At 50.2% G+C, this 25,999-nt stretch overlaps 1 protein-coding gene across 1 annotated transcript in view; it reads right to left on the reverse strand.

Moving 5' to 3' along the window:
- Positions 1-11,347: 11,347 nt before the first annotated feature.
- LOC139237978 (adhesion G protein-coupled receptor E2-like) overlaps positions 11,348-25,999 on the reverse strand; it is a 92,363-nt gene continuing 77,711 nt past the window's right edge. Inside the window, exons 15-18 of the mRNA XM_070867341.1 lie at positions 20,567-20,658; positions 16,043-16,211; positions 13,870-13,968; positions 11,348-11,848 (exon numbers count right to left, since the gene is read on the reverse strand). The gene's annotated coding sequence lies outside the window, so the exon portion shown is untranslated. The remainder of the gene's footprint in view (positions 11,849-13,869; positions 13,969-16,042; positions 16,212-20,566; positions 20,659-25,999) is intronic.

Raw genomic sequence — 25,999 nt, forward strand, 5'->3', positions numbered from 1 at the left:
GGGGTCAGAGGGTCTAGTAAGAAGGAGGAACTGAGGGAAATCCTTATTAGTCGGGAAATTGTGTTGGGGAAATTGATGGGATTGAAGGCCGATAAATCTCCAGGGCCTGATGGTCTGCATCCCAGAGTACTTAAGGAGGTGGCCTTGGAAATAGCGGATGCATTGACAGTCATTTTCCAACATTCCATTGACTCTGGATCAGTTCCTATGGAGTGGAGGGTAGCCAATGTAACCCCACTTTTTAAAAAAGGAGGGAGAGAGAAAACAGGGAATTATAGGCTGGTCAGCCTGACATTGATAGTGGGTAAAATGATGGAATCAATTATTAAGGATGTCATAGCAGCGCATTTGGAAAGAGGTGACATGATAGGTCCAAGTCAGCATGGATTTGTGAAAGGGAAATCATGCTTGACAAATCTTCTGGAATTTTTTGAGGATGTTTCCAGTAGAGTGGACAAGGGAGAACCAGTTGATGTGGTATATTTGGACTTTCAGAAGGCTTTCGACAAGGTCCCACACAAGAGATTAATGTGCAAAGTTAAAGCACATGGGATTGGGGGTAGTGTGCTGACATGGATTGAGAACTGGTTGTCAGACAGGAAGCAAAGAGTAAGAGTAAATGGGTACTTTTCAGAATGGCAGGCAGTGACTAGTGGAGTACCGCAAGGTTCTGTGCTGGGGCCCCAGCTGTTTACACTGTACATTAATGATTTGGATGAGGGGATTAAATGTCGTATCTCCAAATTTGCGGATGACACTAAGTTGGGTGGCAGTGTGAGCTGTGAGGAGGATGCTATGAGGCTGCAGAGTGACTTGGATAGGTTAGGTGAGTGGGCAAATGCATGGCAGATGAAGTATAATGTGGATAAATGTGAGGTTATCCACTTTGGTGGTAAAAACAGAGAGACAGACTATTATCTGAATGGTGACAGATTAGGAAAAGGGGAGGTGCAACGAGACCTGGGTGTCATAGTACATCAGTCATTGAAGGTTGGCATGCAGGTACAGCAGGGGGTTAAGAAAGCAAATGGCATGTTGGCTTTCATAGCGAGGGGATTTGAGTACAGCGGCAGGGAAGTGTTACTATAGTTGTACAGGGCCTTGGTGAGGCCACACCTGGAGTATTGTGTACAGTTTTGGTCTCCTAACCTGAGGAAGGACATTCTTGCTATTGAGGGAGTGCAGCGAAGGTTCACCAGACTGATTCCCGGGATGGCGGGACTGACATATCCAGAAAGATTGGATCAACTGGGCTTGTATTCACTGGAGTTCAGAAGCATGAGAGGGGATCTCATAGAAACGTTTAAAATTCTGACGGGGTTAGACAGGTTGGATGCAGGAAGAATGTTCCCAATGTTGGGGAAGTCCAGAACCAGGGGTCACAGTCCAAGGATAAAGGGTAAGCCATTTAGGACTGAGATGAGGAGAAACTTCTTCACCCAGAGAGTGGTGAACCTGTGGAATTCTCTACCACAGAAAGTCGTTGAGGCCAATTCACTAAATATATTCAAAAAGGAGTTAGATGTAGGAGTTACTACTAGGGGAATCAAGGGGTATGGCGAGAAAGCAGGAATGGGGTACTGAAGTTGCATGTTCAGCCATGAACTCATTGAATGGCGGTGCAGGATCGAAGGGCCGAATGGCCTACTCCTGCACCTATTTTCTATGTTTCTATGTTTATCCCCCTAACTATACTGTCCCCTACTACAACCACCTGTCTCTTTACTCCCGCCACTTGAATGGCTTTCTGCACCACGGTGCCTTGGTCAGTCTGCCCATCCATCCCGACTTGTCCTCGAGGGTTGCAAGAACCTCAAATTTTTTGGACAAGTGCAGGGACTCCTCCAATACTACCTCCTGGATCCCCTTACCTGCTTCACTTGCTGTCACACCCTCCTGTCCCTGACCACATGTCAATTCTAACGTATTTAATCTAGAGGGTGTGGCTAGCTCCTGGATCAAAAGGTCCAGGTAACTTTCTCCCTCCGTGATGTCTCGCAATGTCTGCAGCTTGGACTCCAGCTCGTCAACTCGGAGCCGACGTTCGTCGAGCCGCAAACACTTACCGCAGATGTAGTCGCCCTGGACCAAAACGTCCAGAAGCTCCCACATATTGCAGCAGCAACACATCTCCTGTTCTCCCATTATTTTAGTTAATTAATTAGTTTAGCGTTAATCAAGTATTTCCCCAATATAGTTTATTAAATTCGTTAAACAATGATTAGTTTTTAGTATTTAGTTATATGCTGTATGTTAATTTAAAGAAAAACTTAGCCCACAATCACTACCAATCACTTACCTGCCTTACCTGCGATGTCACACAGCAGAGTTCTCCTCACCCGGAGCCGTACGATCTCCTGGGAGAGGCAAAAAAGATGAGGAAAGATTGGGGCACTTGGACTAAGCGTTCAATGTGTTGGTACAATATCAGACTCGTGTATACATGTTATGTTTTCGGTATGACCTCACAAACACACACAGGCTTTAAGATGTCTGATAACTTCAGGAAGCCGTCAGGTGACCTGACCTGTTTATTCTTATAAACAGCAATGGCTGCAATGTCCCAGTAGTCCACTGGATGGAGCGATATATATTACAATCTCCACAAGATTTCACGATCTGCTTCAGATCGTTAGAAGTTTGTAAAATGGTCCTTTTGAAGGGTGGGAGGGCCAATTGGTAAAACTCTCTTCCATAATATTCATTGAAGATTTAATCAGCAGGCATTTTGCCACCAGGTTGTGATTGAAGGCTCCCAGGGATCTCCAGTCTGCTTGCTTCCTCCAAACTTTTCCCATTGCCTTTCTGGCTTGCCCCTTTTCTCTCTATCCCTCTCTTTCTCTTCTACAAAAATGACGTGAAGGGATTATTGCATGTGTGTGAGACCAGAAGTCACACACATTAGTGTCAGCTGTGGCTCAGTGGGCAGCACCCTTGTCTATAAGTCAAAGGGTTATAAGTTCAAGTCCCACTCCGGGTACTTGAGCACAAAAATCTAGGCTGACGCTCCCAGTGCCATGGTGAGGGAGTGCTGCACTGTTGGAGGTGCCATCTTTCAGATGAGATGTTAAACCGAGGCCCCGTCTGTCCTCAAAGGTGCATGGAAAAGATCCCTTGACACTATTTTGAAGAAGAGCAGGGGCATTATCCCCAGTGTGCCGGCCAATAATTTTCCCTCTATCAACATAACAAAACAGATTATCTGGTCATTATCACATTTGTGGGAGCTTGCTGTGCGCAAATCGGCTGCCACGTTTCCCACATCAGTACAGTGACTACACTCCAAAAAGTGCTTCATTGGCTGTAAAGTGCTTTCGGACATCCGGTGGTTGTTCTGGGTAACAAGCACCACCATTGTCTTCAGTGGTGGCCGAGGGAGCAGCGCGTGCAGCGGCATACCACTGCAGGGAGCAGCGCGTGCTGCTGCAGGAGGGCGACGGCTGCAGAGCTGGAGGGGCGAAGGAGGGGCAAGAATCCATGGAGGGAAGTGACCGGAGCCCAGGAGAGACGTGAATCTGGGGCCCAGGAGTGGCGAGGGCCCAGGGGCAGCACGGGCCCAGCCCACACTGCGATATGTGTGCGCTCGGTCTGTGCAGCAGAGCAGGTCTCCAGTTAGTCTTGGGTAACCCTTGCCACTGGACCAAGACCTAACTCTGTCAAGCCCGAGTGGTGGCTGGTGTGCATGGGCCACTACACGTTAAAAAAAATCCAAACACTGGCATCTTCCACCCTTCACGATGTAGTTCGGGACCTGGACTATTACGACCTTCAGTGAAACACCTATGAACTCATCCCTTTTTGGCGTGGAAGCAAGCCATCCTCATTTCGAGGGACTGCCTATGATTATCTGGTTGTGCAAGGCGATATTGTCTGTTCAATGGTGGCCCAATCAATTTCCAAGAAAGCGCACTGTGTGAAGTTGAGTTTTCTGTGAATAAAGCAGGAACAGCGGTCTCTCGATTAACCCAAAACAACAAACTAAACCACTTTGTTGTGTGTGCCAATAATTTCTTCAATTGCAGGAAGTACAATAGCAATTACGACACAGAAAGAGTCCATCGTGCTGATGCTGGCTCTTCCAGCCTAGCTGTCAATTTGATCCCCGTTTTCCTGCCCTTTGATAGCACATTCTCTCTGGTTAAGCAACGCCTCCATTTCAAAAATCTCATCCTTATTTACAAATCCCTCCATGGGCCGCGCCCCTCCCTATCTCTGTAATCTCCTCCAGCCCCACAACCCCCCCCCCCCCCCCCCGAGATGTCTCCACTCCTCCAATTCTGCCCTCTTGAGCATCCCTGATTATAATCGCTCAACTTCTGTTACCTAGGCAAAAAGCTCTGGAACTCTCTGCCTAAACCTCTCCGCCTCTCTACCTCTCTTTTCTCCTTGAAGACACTCCTTAAACCCTGCCTCTGTGACCAAGCCCCTGCGCTAATTTCTCCTTAAATTTCTTCTTGACTCGGTGTCAAATATGTTCCCTCATAACATGCCTATGAGGCAGGTTGGGATATTTTACTACATTAAAGGCACTATATAAGTACAAGTTTTTGTTGTAGTTGTTAAATTGAAATAGGCCTTTAGTTTATTTTTCAAGTACTTCATGAACTTGTACAGGTTGAACCTCCCTTAGCCGGAACCCTCGGGACCTAACCTGTGCTGGATAAGGGATTTTTCCAGACGAGGGATGGTCACGTTAAATTAGATGGCACAGGTACTGAGCAAGGAGATATCGGGGCTGGCTGGTTTGGGGCTGGGGGTGCGGCAGAGAGATCGTGGGGTGGGGGCGATGGATCACTGGGTCAGGCCAGCAATTGCGGGAGTCGGCAGCGAGGAAGGACTTCAATTTGTTCATTTCGGAGTTCTGCGCATGCGCCACCCAGTGGCCAGGAATGGTCCTGGACGAGGGGTGGTTCTGGATAAGGGAGTTCTGGATAAGGGAGGTTTAATCTGTACTGTAATTTAAGGAACCAAAACAGACAGAAGTTTCCTATTTTGAAGGACTAGAAAGATTTGCTCCATTTTGTGGTACTTGCTGCTTGCTTAATGGTCGCTTTTCTTACCTACCGCGCTCATCACAGCGATTAGTTCTGTGGTTATAAAGAAAGACTTGCATTTATATAGCGCCTTTCACAACCTCTGGATGTCCCAAAGTTGTTTTACACCCAATGAAGTACTTTTGAAGTGTAGCCATTGCTGTAATGTAGGAAACGTGGCAGCCAATTTATGCCCAGCAAGCTCTCACAGACAGCAACGTGATAATGACCAGATAATCTGCTTTTACTGATATTGGATATTGGCCCCAGGACACCAGGGATAACTCCCCTGCTCTTCTTCGAAATCCCTTTAGCCGTAAGGGCCCCATCTAACTCCCTTTTGAATATGTCCAACGGACTGGACACAAGAACTTTCTGTGTCAGAGAATTCCACAGGTTCACAACTCTCTGGGTGAAAAAGTTTATCCTGCTCTCGGTCCTAAATGGCTTACCCCTTATGCTTAGACTGTGTTCCCTGATTCTGGACTTCCCCAACATCGGGAACATTCTTCCTGCATCTAACCTGTCCAATCCCGTCAGAATTTTATACGTTTCTATGAGATCCCCTCTCATTCTTCTAAATTTCAGTGAGTATAAGCCTAGCCGATCCAATCTTTCCTCATATGTCAGTCCTGTCATCCCGGGAATCAGTCTGGTGAACCTTCGCTGCACTCCCTCAATAGCAAGCACGTCCTTCCTCAAATTAGGAGACCAAAACTGCACACAATACTCAAGATGTGGTCTCACCAAGGCCCCGTACAACTGCAGCAAGACCTCCCTGCTCCTATACTCAAACCCCCTCACTATGAAGGTCAGCATGCCATTTGCTTTCTTAACTGTCTGCTGTACCTTCAATGACTGATGTACCATGACACCCAGGTCTCGTTGCATCTCGCCTTTTACTAATCTGTCACCATTCAGATAATAATCTGCCTTACTGTTCTTGCCACCAAAGTGGATAACCTCACATTTATCCACATTATTCTGCATTTGCCCATTCACCTAACCTGTCCAAGTCCCCCTGCAGCCTCTTAGCAACCTCCTCGCATCTCACACTGCCACCCGGCTTAGTGTCATCTGCAAACTTGGAGATATTACATTCAATTCCTTCGTCTAAATCATTAATGTATATTGTAAATAGCTGGGGTCCCAGCACTGAACCCTGCGGCACCCCACTAGTCATTGCCTGCCATTCTGAAAAGGATCCGTTTATTCCCACTCTTTGCTTCCTATCTGCCAACCATTTCTCTATCCACCTCAATACATTACCCCCAATACCATGTGCCTTAATTTTGCACACTAATCTCTTGTCAAAAGCCTTTTGAATACACCACATCTACTGGTTCTCCCTTATCCACTCTACTAGTTACAGCCTCAAAAAACTCTAGAAGATTTGTCAAGCATGATTTCCCTTTCATAAATCCATGCTGACTTGGACCGATCCTGTCACTGCTATTACATCTTTCATAACTGACTCCAGCATTTTCCCCACCACCGATGTCAGGCTAACCGTTTTCTCTCTCTCTCCTTTTTTAAAAAGTGGGGTTACATTAGCTACCCTCCAATCCATAGGAACTGATCCAGAGTCCATGAAATGTTGGAAAATGATCATCAATGCATCTACTATTTCTAGGGCCACTTCCTTAAGTACTCTGGGATGCAGACTATCAGGCCCTGGGGATTTATCAGCCTTCAGCCCCTTCAATTTCCCTAAAACCATTTCCTGACTAATAAGGATTTACCTCAGTTCACCCTTCTCGCTAGACCCTTGGTCCCCTAGTACTTTCGGGAAATTATTCGTGCCTTCCTTAGTGAAGACAGAACCAAAGTATTTGTTCAATTGGTCTGCCATTTCTTTGTTCCCCATTATGAATTCACCTGATTCTGACTGTAAGGGACCTACATTAGACTTCACTAATCTTTTTCTCTTCACATATCTATACAAGCTTTGGCAGTCAGTTTTTATGTTCCCTGCAAGCTTACTCTCATACTCTATTTTCCCCCTCCTAATTAAACCCTTAGTCCTCCTCTGTTGAATTTATATGCCTCTTCCTTGGATTTAACACTTTCCCTAATTTCCCTTGTTAAGCACGGTTGAGCCACCTTCCCTTTTTTATTTTTAAGCCACACAGGGATGAACAATTGTTGAAAAACGGCCCCTTCGACAGTGCAGCGCTCCCTCAGCACTGCACTGGGAGTGTCAGCCTAGATTATGCGCTCAAGTCTCAATAGGGGGATTTGAAGCCACGATATTCTGACTCCGAGGCGAGAGTGCCACCACTGACACCCGACTAGAATTGTAACCACATCTTTCCATCTGATTGGCAGATGCTGCAGTTTAAATTTGAATACTCATTGTACCTCTTCGACCAATGGAGCGATTATCACCGAGAACCTTCAGCATCATGGCTAATTTATTTAGCAACCAACCCGACTGTGTTCTTATAGAAAGCTGTACCCCTGTCTCCATCTTTGTTTTTAATAAGGAAACATTCTCCATCTTGACTTTGTTCTTTTCTAAAACTCATTTCCCCTGAATATCTACAGCTAGAGATAAATGTAACAGTTTTATTATATTTAATACAGCTAAGGGGGCGAGGGGGACCCGACAGAGATTTTTAAGATTATGAAAGGGTTTGATAGAGTAGACGTAGAGAGAAGTGGGGGAGACCAAGGCGAGGAGCCAACTAAGATAGTCACCAATATGTACATCTGAATACAAGATAGTTACCTGATTATAATCACTCAACCATTGGTGGCCATGCCTTCTGTTGCCCGGGCCCCAAGCTCTGGAACTCCCTGCCTAAACCTCTCTGCCTCTCTTTCCTCCTTCAAGACACTCCTTAAGACCTACCTCTTTGACCAAGCTTTTGGTCACCTGCCCTAATTTCTACTTATGCGGCTCGGTGTTAAATTATTATCGTATAATACTCCTGTGGAACGTCTTGGGATGTTTCGCGACCTTAAAGGTGCTATATAAATACAAGTTGTTGGTGTTGTTGTTATAATGAATACAATCGGGAATTCAGGTGAAAATTCTTCACCCAGAGAGCGGTGGGAATGTGGAACTCGCTGCCACAGGGAGTGGTTGAGGCGAATATGATCGATGCATTTAAGGGGAAGCTGGATAAACACACGAGGGAGAAGGTTATGTTGATGGGGTTAGATGAAGAGGGGTGGGAGGAGGCTTGTGTGGAGCATAAACACCGGCACGGTCCCATTGGTCTGAATGGCCTTTATCCGTGCTGTACATTCGATGCAATGTCTCCCAAACATTACAAATGGGTTCAAAAACACGCACATTACTGCAGGAGCCTCTCTGCATCTGCTTTCCTGGGAAAGCCAACTGGTTTGGGATGAACGATTTAAGACTTTTCAATATAGGCTTTTCAAATACAGCCAAGAAACGCAGAACTGTTCCCAACTGCTGTGCCCCAGAATGCACAATGGTCCTTGCTGACTGTCCATGATCAGGTCGGCAAATCTGGCTGGACATAGTTTTGGAGGCTTCATCGTCCGAGCTCCCGCCCCCGTCCGCCACGATCCACCCCGCACCCATCCACCACGATCCACCCCGCCCCCCACGATCCACCTTGCACCCGTCCACCACGATCCACCCCGCCTCCACACTCCTGCCATTGGTTGTCCAACATGTCCATCACCATGGTGCCCCGCCTTCTCACGGCCAATTGGAAAGCTCAGATTCTTCATTATCCAATTGGTCGATCCAGTCTTTCTTCTCATCGCTGATATTTTTATAACTAATAAATGGAAGTATTCAAGAAAATAAATATGCTTTTTTAACGCCCCTATGATTTCTCTCCCAGCAGTGTCCTGAAGATTAATCTTCGATTCCTGGAGACTCCAGGGATATCTGGGGGATTGACAACCCGACAGAAAGCGCCTTTCACAATCACCGGATGTCCCAAAGCACTTTACAGCCAATGAAGTACTTTTGGAGTGTAGTCACTGTTGTAATGCGGGAAACCCGGCAGTCAATTTGCGCACAGCAAGCTCCCACAAACAGCAATGCGATAATGACCAGATAATCTGTTTTTTGTTATATTAATTGAGGGATAAATATTGGCCAGGACACCGGGGATAATTCCCCTGCTCTTCAAAATAGTGCCACGGGAACTTTTACATCCAATAAGAGAGCAGACGGGGCCTCGGTAACATCTGAAAGACGGCACCTCCGACAGTGCAGTGCAGTGCTCCCCCAGCACTGCCCTGGGATTGTCAGCCTAGATTTATGTGCTCAAGTCCCTGGAGTTCCTACAACCTTCTGACTCAGAGGCAGGTGTGCTACCCACTGAGCCACAGCTGAAACACCACGATGTCTGGTTAAAAGGACATGTCTGTCACCTCAGTTCAAGACTTTCCGTACTTTGGAAGGACAGAGAGATGGGGGAAACAGGTGACCTGTCCTCTAAACCCGTGAGGTGGGAGAACGCTATCAGGAGCTGTTAGTGCAGCAGCCTCGAGAGTATAAACATCGCCATTTTATAGTGAAAGGGAGAGAGGGAGCAGAAGAGGAGCCCGAGAGTGAGGTCAGCGAAGAATTAACCGCTCCGTCTCCCCAAGCAGACCAATCGATCGTTCAGAGTTGTGAGTCGGAACACTGACCAAGATGGGAAGCAACTCTCTCTCTGTGAACCTGCTGTGTTTTAATGTCAAAGAAACAGATTATTTTATCGAAGGTAGATCTTTATTTCAGCTTTTTAGCATTTACAATCCTTTTCATTCAGCATAAGAACATAAGAAATAGGAGCAGGAGTAGGCCATCGGGCCCCTCGAGTCTGCTCCGCCATTCAATAAGATCATGGCTGATCTGATCTTGGCCTCAACTCCACTTCCCTGCCCGTTCCCCATGACCTTGACTCCCCAGTCGTTCAGAAAGCTGTCTATCTCCACCTTAAATATATTGAGGTCTTTAAAATAGGGTAGAGAGAGAGAAATGAATTCCTCTGGTGGACCTAGAACAAGGGGGCACAATCTTACAATTAGAGCCAGGCCGTTCAGGAGTGAAATCAGGAAGCACTTGTTCCACACAAAGGGAATCAGGAACTCTCTGCCCCCAAAAGGTCGCGGATTCTGGGGTCCAATTGAAATTTTCAAGCCTGAGATCGATAGATTTTGGGTGGGTAAGGGTATCAAGGGATATGGAGCAAGGTGGGTAAATGGAGTGAGGTGCAGATCAGCCGTGATCTAATCGCATGGCGGAGCAGGCTCGAGGGGCTGAATGGCCTCCTCCTGCTCTGATGTTCACACAATAGAAATATTTTAAATTATGAAAGGCTGGGGACAGGTTGGATAGAATGCTGAGGGGGGAATTTTAACCTAGAAAAACAGGTAGGTTTGGAGCACGGGGGCGGGGAAGTTAAATTGTTATAAATGGGATTCCTGACCTGATCCCGCCTCCAACTCACTTTTCACACAATTCGTGAAACCCGGCAGCTAAAGCAAGGCAAGGAACTGCTGGATCGAGGAGGTAAGTGGCTATATACCTCCCTCCTGGATCCAGGGGGTAAGTGGCTAAATACCTCCCTCCTGGACCCAGGGGGTAAGTGGCTATATATCTCCCTCCTGGATCCAGGGGGTAAGTGGCTCTATACCTCCCTCCAAGATCCAGGGGGTAAGTGGCTATATACCTCCCTCCTGGATCCTGGGGGTAAGTGGCTATATACCTCCCTCCTGGATCCAGGGGGTAAGTGGCTCTATACCTCCCTCCAAGATCCAGGGGGTAAGTGGCTATATACCTCCCTCCTGGATCCAGGGGGTAAGTGGCTATATACCTCCCTCCTGGATCCTGGGGGTAAGTGGCTATATACCTCCCTCCTGGATCCAGAGGGTAAGTGGCTATATACCTCCCTCCTGGACCCAGGGTCCAGCCTCACCCACCCCCTGCAATCGGTGTCCCCCCCCCGCTCCAACCCAACGGCATCTGCGATCACCATCCCAGGCCTCCACCAGCATTCCCCCAATGACGATGCTGAGGTCAGCTACGATCCTGTCTCCCGCCCCCCCCACCCCCTGCATCTCTGCCTGACCCCTACCCCCGATGCTTTTAACGGTGTGGTCCAATTGCTGGCCGCTCCTCGCCCCCTTCCCCCGTGGCTGTTCCTTTCCATCACCAGCACCCCCGAGCCTCGATCCTTTCCCTTCTTCCCCTGCCCACCCTGGACCACTCTCCCAATCCCTCCTCCCCAGTCCTCTCTCTTACCCCCTCCCCTGATCCATTTAAGGGCCCGGCCCTCTCGCGAAGCCTCCCTCCCTCCTCTGTCCAGTCTGAGGCCTACCCGCCCGCAGCCAACCCCAGCCTCTCAGCCTGGCTGTCAGCGGGCGAGAAACCAAAGCCTCACATGCAAATCTCTGCTATTGAGGTCGGCAGAGCCTGGGGGGAAACTCGGCCTCATGTGTTTCCCGACCTTATTGGAGCCCCGCCCCGTCCCAATCCACCTTGCTCCAGAGAATCCCGGCCACACTATTTCCAGCAGTTGAGGGGAACATTCGAGATGGGGTTGGACAAGTGGCTGAAGGAATGTGGGTCAATGGGAGGGTTGGAACAAAGTGGGTAAATGTGACTGGCACCGTTTGCTGCTGCGTTGGGCAAACGCCGGCATCGACTGGATGGGCCGAAGGGCCTGTTCCCGTGCTGTAACTTCTCCGTATTTCAGTGTGGGACAGTTCCAGCATCGTTGCAAAGTCCGTTGGCCTCACTGCGGCAGAGAGGATGATGGTCTTCACTTCTCCAGCCGTCAGGTCGATGTTTCTCAGCCGCTGAGAGGGGAGCAGCTTCTTCAATGCTCCAAGCTCTGTACCAACAGGGGAATAAATTCTTGTGTTCAGTGAGTTATCCGGGCCACAAAACAAGCCGAGGGCGCGGGATTTGGTCGGAGGGGAACCCGATACAGAGAAACAAGACCGGAGCACGGGGTCAGTGAGAAACCGAGGGAGAGGACCGAGGCCTAATGCACAGTAGGTCAAAGTTCACAAAGGCCGCAGGCTCAGAACTCCGAATCACCGTGAATCCGTTCAAATAGATGAGTTAATAGCAGCATTAAAAGAACACCGACTGGAACATCTGGGTACCGTCCCAACCACTTAAACCGCCCAAACTGATCACAGGCGGCCACCTATATCGGGCCATTGAACCGCTCACCAGCAGCACAGGCCCCAACTACACAGACGATGCTGATAACATATTGCGGAGGCCGTCTATTGCCGGTGGGTCAATGAATACTTACCCCGTAATGCCGTCGCTATGCTCCTGTCCAATATGGCGGGAGACGCTGCCATCGCTGTTCTAACGGGTGGCAACAATGCATCGGATTTCTGGCCCACTGACCCTCGAGGTCACATTGAGCTGGGTTGAGGAACAATGTAGGTGGCTAAAGGAGGAACGGTTGGGCAGGGGATTAGGGGCTGAGGTGGTGGGACGCTCGGGGCTCAGGACCATGTGCGGACAGGACAGAGTTGGCAAAGTGGTCACCAGACCTGCGTTTGGGCGCCATTGTGAGCAGTGAGTGGGGGAAGTTGCTGTAAATTCCTGACACAGTGCAAGGGTGGGGTGTAGGGAGAGGGCAGAGGTCAGCTAATTTACAGCTCAGGACAAACCAAAGTGAGAGGTCGGAAAGCCACTCATCATCGCCATAGAAACAAAACAAGGTTGTGATGAAGAGAATAATGTTTTGCTGCCTCTACAGGTTCAACCATCTGTTTTAAAAATATAAGATCACCACCAATAAATTCAATCAGGAATTCAGGAGAAACTTCTTTACTCAGAGAGTGGTGAGAATGTGGAACTCGCTACCACGAGGCGTGGTTGAGGCGAATAGTATAGATGCATTTAAGGGGAAGCTGGATAAACACATGAGGGAGAAAGGAATGGAAGGATGTGAGATGAAGGGGAGTGGGAGGACGTGTGGAGCATAAACACCGCAGGGACCTGTTGGGCGGAATGGCCTGTTTCTGTGCTGTACGTATCCCAAGCAACATTTCACAGCGACTCAAATATCTAATATATACCGAACGCAGACAGCCCCAAAATACAAATCTTCACATTCAGCCGGTGCGTGGATTGGGCCAGTCAGAGCCTTCAGCCAGCGATGGGGGAAGTGCAGCTTGTGTTGAGATGCAGAATGTGGCCTTTTGTTATCACAGGAGCATCTTTCTGCCCCGGACTTCCCCTCGGTGAGGCTGTAGATAGAAGCTGGTGACAGAGATGAGGAGAGGAGTAACTGAAACCCCAGTGATTGGGTCACTGTAACCGACCAATGGGTAACTGAAGGCGATGTTGACGTGTGAAGACAAGACGTAGGGTCAGCTGAGGACAGCAGAGTCTGAATATTGAAGGCAGCGCTTCGGCTAACAACCCGACTATTGTGTTGTTGACTTGACTGGAGAAGCTGGGATTGTTCTCCTTCAGAGCAGATAAAGTTAAGGGGAGACTTAACAGAGGTGCTCAAAATCATGAGGGGGTTTTGATAGAGTAGATAGGGATCAGATGGTTCCAGTGGCAGGAGGGTCGGTAACCAGAGGACACAGATTTAAGATAAATGGCAAAAGAACCAGGCGGGGCGGAAGATGAGAAGAAATATTATACACAGTGAGTTGCTGTGCTCTGGAACGCGCTGCCTGAATTGGTGGTGGAGGCAGATTCAATAGTAACTTTCAAAGGGAATTGGATAAATACTTGAAAAAGGAAATATTTGCCAGGCTAAGGGGACAGAGCGGGGGTGGCAGGGTGGGGAGTGGGACAGGACGATGGGCCGAATGGCCTCCTGCTGTGCGGTACGACTCTAAGATTCTGTGATATCAGCCGAGACCCACTTACCGACATGGCTGTCATTGTGGTGCCTTTATCCTCCGGTGAAGCCGATGTGTACTTTGCCCTGCACGTCTTGGCAAACCATTTCCGGTACTCGGCCCTCACCTTAACGCAAGATACAACCCATAGTCAGCACTCCGAATGAGAACAATTAAAACTCACAATGTATCTGGGTCCTTGTCACATTAAATTGTTCGGAGTTGTAATGTATTTGCTTCATGGATTCTTTGCTTAAGAATTCATAGCAACACATTGCGATTAAGAACTAGTTGGTTTATTAGTAAAGGTTTAACAATCACACTACACTTTACCAGTTCATCCACCAGGCTCACAACTACCTGCCTCATCGTGGATCACCCGAACCCAACTGGCTGGTGTTTTATTGAGTCTTGTGAACATCACGTGACTGGCTAAGCCACTCACAATTAACAGCTCCACCAACCTGTGAACATCCTCACAGGTACATACATTACAGGAGTCAACCTGCTCTTGGTATAACATTTAAATATAGTTCATTTATACAGTGACTATACTTCAAAAGTACTTCATTGGCTGTGAAGCACTGTGAGTTGTCCTGAGGTCGTGAAGGCGCTATATAAATACAAGTCTTTTGTTATATATATCGCCGGTCAAAACCCCTGCGACTGATATTTTCTGCAATAAATGACACTTCCTCTGCTTATTGTAACGCCCTTAGAATGGTAAAATAGAACAGAACAGAAGGAGGCCATTCGGCCCATCGAGTGTGTGCCGGCTCATTCCAAGGGCAATCCATTAAAAAAAAATTCATTCATAGGATGTGGGCGTCGCCGGCAAGGCCAGCATTTATTGCCCATCCCTAATTGCCCTCGAGAAGGTGGTGGTGAGTCGTTTTATACAACTGAGTGTCTCGCTGGGCCAGTTCAGAGGGCAGTTAAGGGTCAAACACGTTGCTGTGGGTCTGGAGTCACAGATAGGCCCGGACTGGGTAAGGGTGGCAGATTTCCTTCCCTAAAGGACATTAGAGAACTAGTTGGGTTTTTACAATGCAAGAGTTTCTTTACAGATACTTCTTTACTCACTTTTTATTTCATTAACTGAATTTACATTCCCCAGCTGCTGTGGTGGGCTTTGAACTCAAGTCTCACGGGTCATTAGTCCCGGCCTGTGGATTACGGGTCCAGTAACATAACCACTATGCTCCGTGTACCAGTTAGTCACATTCCCATCCCCCCCACCCCCACTCCCCACTGCCCTTTCTCCATATCCCAGCAATTTTTTCTCCTTCAAGTATTTATCCAATTCCCTTTTGAAGGCTGCTACTGAATCTGTATCCACCGCCCTCTCAGGCCGTGCATTCTAAATCCTAACCACTCGCTGCGTAAATACATTTTTCCTCATGTCGCCTCTGGTTCTTTTGCCAATCACCTTAAATATATGCCCTCTGGTTACCGAGCCTTCAGCTATTGCAAACAGTTACTCTGTCGAAACCTTTCATGATTTGGAACCCCTCGATCAAATCTCCTCTTAGCCTTCTCTGCTCTAAGGAGAACAAGTCCAGCTTCTCCAGTCTATCCACGTATCGGTAATCCTTCATCCCTGGAACCATTCTGGTAAATCTCTACTGTACCCTCTCCAAAGCCTTCACCTCCTTCCTAAAGCTCACCTCTGTGAGATGCCCGCCTTATAACTGAATGTGTCGGAAAGATTGAAGATGTTTGTGCGAAATAAGAATAAAACTCTTCATCATATTCAGCACCGACTGTGACTTTCTGAAAGAGTGTTTATTGCAGAAGGTTACAGGTACTGTCCCTTCTCTGCACTGCACTTGCTGATCGCAGGTGGGGCACAATCTGGGGGCTACAGTTGGCCTCAGTGCCCAGAGGGGCAGCAATCAGCTGGCGCTCCCGCTCCCGAGCACCCTTCAGTGATCCCTGTCGGAAAGCGGGTGTCTGATGACGGAAGGACAGAGCTTGACGCTGTTGCTCCAATACTATGCCGGCATTCACTGCCTGGCCTCCCGCCTAAAGAGCAGCCACTCCGACAAGGGACTGGAGATGGCTCATGGAGCCAACCTCCAGGACCCACCAGCTCTGTCAGCAGAGGGAAAACGAAGAAAGGACATCGGTTCCACAGGATGGTATCTGTCCTATCAGCTCAGAACAGTCACTTTGTGATCGAACGAGACGATATTCCCTACCTTAAGATTTAACACACAGAGGATGATGAAGATGAAGGTGCCCTGGAAACTGTTGACGATGGTGAATAAATAGGTCATCACCCCGGCTTCATCCTGAAACTGGAGCAATCCAAAAATCCAAGTACAGCCCAGGATAAACACCTGCGCAATGGCTTTAAATGTCAGCATCCTGCAACAAAGAGAAACGGGAGAGGTAAAGCACTGTGGGTAGCAAGGACACAAGGAGGATCTCAATGGCCATCACCAAGACTGGCTTGGTAGTGCCACTACTGGCCGAGCCCTGAGCTTACGGGAAGTGGTGAGAGAACCAACACGAGGTAATAACCTGTTTGACCTGGTTTATGTGTGGGCAGCTGTGTCTGTCCCTGACAGCATTGTAGGAGAGACCAGTGCACAGTCCTTGTGGAGACGAAGTCCTGTCTTCACACTGAGCACACACTCGTCTGGTATTGCCACCGTGCTAAGTGGAATAGAATAAAAACAGATCCAGCAGCTCAATAGTGGGCACCCATGAGGCGCTGTGAGCCATCAGCAGCAGAATTATATTCTACCACAATCTAACCTCATGGCCCAGCATGTCCCTCACTCTACCATTACCATCGAGCCAGAGACCAACTAGCACCAACCTGGTGAAGGTGCAGCACAGATCAGCCATGATCTTATTGAATGGCGGAGCAGGCTCGAGTTGCCGTATGGCCGACTCCTGCTCCTAATTCTTATGTTCTTATGTAACACAGGACGATATGCACGCTGAACAGTGGAAGCAACATGCTCTGGACAAAGCTAAATGATCCCACAAACAATGGATGAGATCAAAGCTTTGCAGTCCTGCCACATCCAGTCAGGAATGGCTGTGGGCAATTAAACAACTAACGGGAGAAGGAGGTTCCATGAACATCCTCACCTTCAACAACAGCGGAGCCCAGCAAAAGACACGGCTGAAGCATTTGCAACCATCTTCAGCCGGAAGTGCCGAGTGGATGATCCATCTCGGCCTCCTCCTGAGGTCCCTGGCATCGCAGAAACCGTCTTCAGCCAATTCGATTTATTCCATGTGGCATCAAGAAACGGCTGAGTGCACTGGACATGGAAAAGGTGACGGGGCAATGTGTCGGCTGTCGTGCTGAAGACCTGTGCTCCAACACTAGCCGCGTCTCTAGGCAAGCTGTTCCAGTACAGCTCCATCACTGGCATCTACCCGACAACATGGACAATTACCCAGGTATGTTCTGTCCACAAAACGCAGGACTAGTCCATTTACCATCCGATCAGCCTACTCTCAATCATCAGCAAAGTGTCTTCAACAGTGGTGTCAAGCGACAACTATTCACCAACAACCTGGTCACCGAGGCTCAGTTTGGGTTTGAAACATAGAAAACATAGAAAATAGGTGCAGGAGTAGGCTGTTCGGCCCTTCGAGCCTGCACCACCATTCAATATGATCATGGCTGATCATGCATTTCAGTACCCCATTCCTGCTTTCTCTCCATACCCCTTGATCCCTTTAGACTGTGATCCCTGGTTCTGGACTTCCCCAACATCAGGAACATTCTTCCTGCATCTAACCTGTCCAATCCCGTCAGAATTTTAAATGTTTCTATGAGATCCCCTCTCATTCTTCTAAATTCCATTGAGTACAAGTCTAGTTGATCTAATCTTTCTTCATATGTCAGTCCTGTCATCCGGGAAGCAGCCTGGTGAACCTTCACTACACTCCCTCAATAGCAAGAATCTCCTTCTTCAGATTAGGAGACTAAAACTGTACACAATATTTAAGGTGTCGCCTTACCAAGACCTCCTTGCTCCTATTCTCGAATCCTCTCACTATGAAGGCCAACATGCCATTAGCCTTCTTCACCGCCTGCTGCACCCGTATGCCAACCTTCAATGACTGATGTACCATGACACCCAGGTCTCGTTGCACCTCCCCCTTTACCAATCTGTCACCATTCAGATAATAATCAGCCCTCCTGTTTTTACCACCAAAGTGAATAGCCTCACATTTATCCACATTATACCGCACTCACCTAAGCTGTCCAAGTCACACTGCAGCCTCTTAGCATCCTCCTCACAGCTCACAGTGCCACCCAGTTTAGTGTCATCTGCAAACATGGAGATATTACATTCAATTCCTTCGTCTAAATCATGAATGTATATTGTAATTAGCTGGGGTCCCAGCACTGAACCTTGCGGTACCCCACTAGTCTCTGCCTGCCATTCTGAAAAGGACCCGTTTATCTCTACTCTCTGCTTCCTGTCTGCCAACCTGTTCTCTATCCACATCAGTACATTATCCCCAATACCATGTGCTTTGATTTTGCACACTAATCTCTTATGTGGGACCTTGTCAAAAGCCTTTTGAAAGTCTAAATACAACACATCCACTGGCTCCCCCTTGTCCACTCTACTAGTTACATCCTCAAAAAATTCTAGAAGATTTGTCAAGCATGATTTCCCTTTCATCAATCCATGCTGACTTGGACCGATCCTGTCACTGCTTTCCAAATGCGCTGCTATTACATCTTTAATAATTGATTCCAACATTTTCCCCACCACTGATGTCAGGCTGACCGGTCTATAATTCCTTGTTTTCTCTCTACCTCCTCTTTTAAAAAGTGGGGTTACATTAGCTACCCTCCAATCCATAGGAACTGATCCAGAGTCTATAGAATGTTGGAAAATGACCACCAATGCATCCATTATTTCTTGGGCCACTTCCTTAAGTACCCTGGGATGCAGACTATCAGGCCCTGGGGATTTATCGGCCTTCAATCCCATCAATTTCCCTAACACAATTTGCTGACTAATAAGGATTTCCTTTTGTTCCTCCTGCTTCTCACTAGACCCTCGTTCCCCGAGTATTTCTGGAAGGTTAGAAACATAGAAACATAGAAACATAGAAAATAGGTGCAGGAGTAGGCCATTTGGCACTTCTAGCCTGCTCATGGCTGAACATGCAACTTCAGTAGCCCATTTCTCGCCATACCCCTTGATCCCCCTAGTAGTAAGGACTTCATCTAACTCCTTTTTGAATATATTTAGTGAATTGGCCTCAATAACTTTCTGTGGTAGATAATTCCACAGGTTCACCACTCTCTGGGTGAAGAAGTTTCTCCTCATCTCGGTCCTAAATGGCTTACCCCTTATCCTTAGACTGTGACCCCTGGTTCTGGACTTCCCTAACATTGGGAACATTCTTCCTGCATCTAACCTGTCTAAACCCATCAAAATTTTAAACGTTTCTATGAGGTCCCCTCTCATTCTTCTGAACTCCAGTGAATACAAGCCCAGTTGATCCAGTCTTTCTTGATAGGTCAGTCCCCCCATCCCGGGAATCAGTCTGGTGAACATTTGCTGCACTCCCTCAATAGAAAGAATATCCTTCCTCAGGTTAGGAGACCAAAACTGTACACAATATTCCAGGTGTGGCCTCACCAAGGCCCTGTACAACTGTAGCAACACCTCCCTGCCCCTGTACTCAAATCCCTTCGCTATGAAGGCCAACATGCCATTCCTTAGTGAAGACAGAACCAAAGTATTTGTTCAATTGGTCTGCCATTTCTTTGTTCCCCATTATGACTTCACCTGATTCTGACTGTAAGGGACCTACATTTGTCTTCACTAATCTTTTTCTCTTCACGAATCTGTAGAAGCTTTTGCAGTCAGTTTTTATGTTCCTGCAAGCTTACTCTCATATTCTATTTTCCCTCTCCTAATTAAATCCTTTGTCCTCCTCTGCTGAATTCTAAATTTCTCCCAGTCCTCAGATTTGCTGCTTTTTTTGGCCAATTTATATGCCTCTTCCTTGGATTTAACACTATTTCTAATTTCCCTTGTTAGCCACGGTTGAGCCACCCTCCCTGTTTTATTTTTACACCAGACAGGGATGTACAATTGTTGAAGTTCATGCATGTGATCTTTAAATGTCTGCCATTGCCTCTCCATAATCAACCCTTTAAGTGTCATTCGTCAGTCTATCCTAGCCAATTCACGTCTCATACCGTCGAAGTTACCTTTCTTTAAGTTCAGGACTCTAGTCTCTGTATTAACTGTGTCACTCTCCATCTGTCAGGACCACTCAGCTGCAGACCTGATTGAACCCTTGCTCCAGATGTGAGGTCAGTGTGATTGCCTTTGACACCAAGTCAGCAATCGACAGAATATGGCAGCAAGGAGCCCGAGTAAAACTGGTCAATGGGGATCAGGGGAAAATGTCCCACATACCCAGCACATAGAAAACTGGTTGTGGTTGTTGGAGGCCTATTATTTCAGCCCCAGGACATCACTGCAGGCATTCCTCTGGCCAACATCATGGGCCCATGGGTCCAGCTCCTTTATCAATGACCTTCTCTCCATTCGGCCCATCGTGCCTGTGCCGGCTCAGCGAAAGATCTATCCAATTAGTCCCACTCCCCTGCTCCATCCCCACAGCCCTGCACATTTCATTTAATAAAGCTTCCTATACACTTCCAAATATTTATCCGTTCCATGGTTTATGTAAAGTCCGAGAGGAGTGACACTCACCTAGTGTCCTGAAGTTTAGACACTTGAGTATCACGCTTAGAAATTTCTTTTTTCAATATCCAGAGTATTGCGAGGAACAGAAGTGTGTTGACCTGTGGAAGATTTGAAGACATGTGTTGGTTGATCATCAACAGGTTCTGGTGGGTTGTATCTGGAATCAGCCCCTCGTTAACTCTTCAATTCCTCACATTCATCAACTGATGCTCACTCCCAAGCGCAATCAAGCGTAGACAGTGGAAGAAGCGTGCGGCAAACCAATCCCACCCACCCTTTCCTTCAACCACTCTCTGCCCACCTGTGACAGAGACTGTAATTCCCGCATTGGACTGTACAGTCGCCTGAGAACTCACTTTGAGACACGCTGGGGGTGGGGGGAGTGTGGGTGTGGTAGAAGAGTCTGGGGGCGGGGAGAGAGGCAGGGGTGGGAGGAGAGAGGCTGGGACAGGCTGAGGGCGGGGAAGGACAGGCTGGGGGGCGGGGATAGGCTGGGGGGTGGGACAGGCTGGGAGGGGGGATCAGGCTGGGAGGGGGAACAGGCTGGGAGGGGGAACAGGCTGGGAGAGGGGGAACAGGCTGGGGGGAGGGGGAACAGGTTGGGGGGAACAGGCTGGGGGAGGGGGAACAGGCTGGGGGAGGGGGAACAGGCTGGGGGAGAGGGGGAACAGGCTGGGAGGGGAGGGGGAACAGGTTGGGGGGGGAGGGGGAACAGGCTGGGGGGGAGGGGGAACAGGCTGGGGGGAACAGGCTGCGGGGGGAACAGGCTGCGGGGGGAACAGGCTGCGGGGGAACAGGCTGGGGGGGGAGAACAGGCTGGGGGAGGTGGAACGGGGGGGTGGAACAGGCTGGGGGGGGGAACAAGCTGGAGGGGAACAGGCTGGGGGGGGGGACAGGCTGGGGAGGGAACAGGCTGGGGGGTAACAGGCTGGGGGGGAACAGGCTGGGGGGGGAACAGGCTGGGGGGGGAACAGGCTTGGCGGAACAGGCTGGGGGGGGAACAGGCTGGGCGGAACAGGCTGGGGGGGGAACAGGCTGGGGGGAACAGGCTGGGGGGGGAACAGGCTGGGGGGGGAACAGGCTGGGGGGGGAACAGGCTGGGGGGGGAACAGGCTGGGGGGGGCAGGCTGGGGGGGGGGCAGGCGGGGGGAACAGGCTGGGGGGGAATAGGCGGGGGGGAACAGGCTGCGGGGGGGGACAGGCTGGGTGGGGGGGACAGGCTGGGGGCGAAACAGGCTGGGGGGGGACAGGCTGGGGGCGAAACAGGCTGGGGGGGGACAGGCTGGGGGGGGGGAGAGAGACTGGGTGGGGGAGAGAGACTGGGGGGGGGGAGAGAGACTGGGGGGGGGGAGAGAGATTGTGGGGGGGAGAGATACTGTGGGGGGGGAGAGAGACTGTGGGGGGGGGAGAGAGACTGTGGGGGGGAAGAGAGACTGTGGGGGGGAAGAGAGACTGTGGCGGGGGGGAGAGAGACTGTGGGGGGGAGAGAGACTGTGGGGGGGGGAGAGAGACTGTGCGGGGGGGGAGAGACTGTGCGGGGGGAGAGAGACTGTGGGGGAGAGAGACTGTGGGGAGGAGAGAGAGACTGTGGGGGTGAGAGAGACTGGGGCGGTGGGAGAGAGACTGTGGGGGGGAAAGAGACTGTGGGAGGGGAGAGAGACTGTGGGGGGGGAGAGAGACTGTGGGGGGGGGGAGAGAGACTGTGGGGGGGGAGAGAGACTGTGGGGGGGGAGAGAGACTGTGGGGGGAGAGAGAGACTGTGCGGGGGGGAAGAGACTGTGGGGGAGAGAGAGACTGTGGGGGAGAGAGACTGTGGGGGGGAGAGAGAGACTGTGGGGGTGAGAGAGACTGTGGGGGTGAGAGAGACTGTGGGGGGGAAGAGAGACTGTGGGGGGGAAGAGAGACTGTGGGGGGGAGAGAGACTGTGGGGGGGAGAGAGACTGTGGGGGAGAGAGAATGTGGGGGAGAGAGACTGTGGGGGAGAGAGACTGTGGGGGGGAGAGAGACTGTGGGGGGGAGAGAGACTGTGGGGGAGAGAGACTGTGGGGGGGAGAGAGACTGTGGGGGGGAGAGAGACTGTGGGGGGGAGAGAGAGACTGTGGGGGGGAGAGAGACTGTGGGGGGGAGAGAGACTGTGGGGGGGAGAGAGACTGTGGGGGGGAGAGAGACTGTGGGGGGGAGAGAGACTGTGGGGGGGAGAGAGACTGTGGGGGGGAGAGAGAGACTGTGGGGGGGAGAGAGACTGTGGGGGGGAGAGAGACTGTGGGGGGGAGAGAGACTGTGGGGGGGAGAGAGACTGTGGGGGGGAGAGAGAGACTGTGGGGGGGAGAGAGACTGTGGGGGGGAGAGAGACTGTGGGGGGGAGAGAGACTGTGGGGGGAGAGAGAGACTGTGGGGGTGAGAAAAACTGTGGGCGTGAGAGAGACTGTGGGGGGAAAGAGACTGTGGGAGGGGAGAGAGACTGTGGCGGGGAGAGAGACTGGGGCGGGGGAGAGAGACTGTGGGGGGAAAGAGACTGTGGGAGGGGAGAGAGACTGTGGGGGGGGGGGGAGAGAGACTGTGGGGGGGGGAAGAGAGACTGTGGGGCGGTAGAGACTGTGGGGGGGAGAGAGAGACTGTGTGGGGGGGGGGGAGAGACTGTGGCGGGGAGAGAGACTGTGGGGGGAAAGAGACTGTGGGAGGGGAGAGAGACTGTGGGGGGGGGGAGAGAGACTGTGGGGGGGGGGGGAGAGAGACTGTGGGGCGGTAGAGACTGTGGGGGGGAGAGAGAGACTGTGGGGGGGGAGAGAGACTGTGGGGGGGAGAGAGACTGTGGGAGGGGAAAGAGACTGAGGGAGGGGAGAGAGACTGTGGGGGGGAGAGACTGTGGGGGGGAGAGAGACTGTGGGGGGGAGAGAGAGACTGTGGGGGGGGGAGAGAGAGACTGTGGGGGGGGGGGGAGAGACTGTGGGGGGAAAGAGACTGTGGGAGGGGAGAGAGACTGTGGGGGGGGGGAGAGAGACTGTGGGGGGGGGGGAGAGAGACTGTGGGGCGGTAGAGACTGTGGGGGGGAGAGAGAGACTGTGGGGGGGGAGAGAGACTGTGGGGGGGAGAGAGACTGTGGGGGGGGAAAGAGACTGAGGGAGGGGAGAGAGACTGTGGGGGGGAGAGACTGTGGGGGGGAGAGAAAGACTGTGGGGGGGGAGAGAGACTGTGGCGGGGGGGAGAGAGACTGTGGGGGGGGAAAGAGACTGAGGGAGGGGAGAGAGACTGTGGGGGGGAGAGACTGTGGGGGGGGGAGTGACTGTGGCGGGGAGAGAGACTGTGGGAGGTGGGAGAGAGAGACTGTGGGGTGGGGGGGAGAGACTGTGGAGGGGGGGGAGAGACTGTGGTGGGGAGAGAGACTGTGGTGGGTGGGGAGAGAGACTGTGGGGTGGGAGAGAGACTGTGGGGGGGCAGAGAGACTGTTGGGGGGGGCGAGAGACTGTTGGGGGGAGCGAGACTGTGGGGGGGCAGAGAGACTGTTGGGGGGGAGAGAGACTGTGGGGGGGGAGAGAGACTGTGGCGGGGAGAGAGACTGTGGGGGGGCAGAGAGACTGTGGGGGGGCAGAGAGACTGTGGGGGGGGAGAGAGACTGTTGGGGGGGGAGAGAGACTGTGTGGGGGGGGAGAGAGACCGTGTGGTACAGATGAGGGGCAATTTGCTAATTACTGTAACTGGGGTGCAGTTAGATGCACAAATAGAGCAGGAGTTTACTACACATCCATGTGATTAAACCTGTCACAAATAAAACCCCAGAATCTGGATATGGATGATATAAAATTCACGACCGCCGGATGTCTCAAAGCGCTTTACAAACAATGAAGTACAGTCACTGTTGTAATGTGGGAAACACGGCACTCAAATTTGCGCACAGCAAGCTCCCATAATCAGCAATGTGATAGTAACCAGATAATCTATTTTTGTTACGTTGTTTGAGGGATAAATATTGGTTAGGATGCCAGGGATAACTTCCCTGCTCTTCTTCGATATAGTGTCGTGGGATCTTTTATCTCCACCTGGGAGCAGAGGGGCCTCGGTTTACCATTTCATCCGAAAGACGGCACCTCCGACAATGCAGCACACTCTCAGCACTGCACTGGGAGTGTCAGCCTAGCTTTATATGCTCAAGTCCCTGGAGTGGGACTTAAACCCACAACCTTCTGACTCAGAGGCGAGTGTGCTACCCACTCAGTCACAGTTGACACAATTAAGGTAGATAACCAAAAGCTGGTCAACAAGTAGGTTTTAAGGAGTGTCTTAAAGGACGGAAGATAGGTAGAGAGGTTTCAGAAGGGAATTCCAGAGCTTGGGGCCCAGGCAGCTGCAGGCACGGCCGCCAATGGTTGAGCGATTATAATCAGGGATGCTCAAGAGGCCAGAATTGGAGGAGCGCAGATATCTCGGGGGGGTCGGCGGGGATTTGCTGGGCTGGAGGAGATTACAGAGATAGGGAGGAGCGAGGCCAGCGAGGGATTTGAAAACAAGGTTGAGAATTTTAAGGATGAGACGCTGAATGAAAAGCGGGGATGAGTTAAGCCCTTCAAGGGACAGGAAATCTAATTCTGTTCTGCGACAGTTCCTGGGACAGACTGTATCTCTCCATCTCCTCCCCACAGGGATTTGTGGCACTTAAAGGTTCAGTGATTCTCCTTGTTCTGCGATATTGTAATTAAAGGGTCACTGCTCTGAGATGGTTGCAATCATTTGGTGCTGCCAGCCTTTCTAAAGCATCTTCCTTTCTTTGAAGATCTGTGAGAGCTCGCTGGTGGCATGAGCTGTGAAATCTCTTTGCACAGTCAGAACATTTGAAGGGTTTCTCATCAGTTCTGGGGCAGGAGAGAGCTGATTGACAGTGATTTGAGCATAAGAGTAAAGACATCTTGCTGCAATTATATATGGCCTTGATGAGACCACAATGTAATATATATACATAGCGCCACCTATGGACTACTGTGGCACTGCAGATAAAGAGGGAACAGGTCACCTGACTAGAGTTCCGGAGTGTTCTGCCATCTTAAGGCTTGTGTGTATGTTTGTGAGTTGTACTGAAGATATAACAATGGCGACAAGGATGGGATAATCGGGGGGAAAAAAACTGCAATTTTTGTTGGTGGAAGATTCAGCCAACTGACAGGGGCACTTTGTGAGATATAACACACAACTGGAGTATTGTGTTCAGTTTTGGTCTCCTTACCTAAGAAAGGATATACTTGCCATAGAGGGAGTGCAACAGAGGTTCACCAGACTGATTCCTGGGATGGGGGGGATTGTCCTATGAGGAGACATTGAGTAGACTAGGCCTATAAAAGAGAGGTGATCTCATGGAAACAAAATTCTTACAGGGCTTGACAGGATAGTTGCAGGGAGTCTAGAACCAGGCGTCACAGTCTCAGAATAAGGAAGGCAAATGGCATGTTG

This window comes from Pristiophorus japonicus, chromosome 24 (assembly GCF_044704955.1).
Source record: "Pristiophorus japonicus isolate sPriJap1 chromosome 24, sPriJap1.hap1, whole genome shotgun sequence".
NCBI classification, from domain to species: Eukaryota; Metazoa; Chordata; class Chondrichthyes; family Pristiophoridae; genus Pristiophorus; species Pristiophorus japonicus.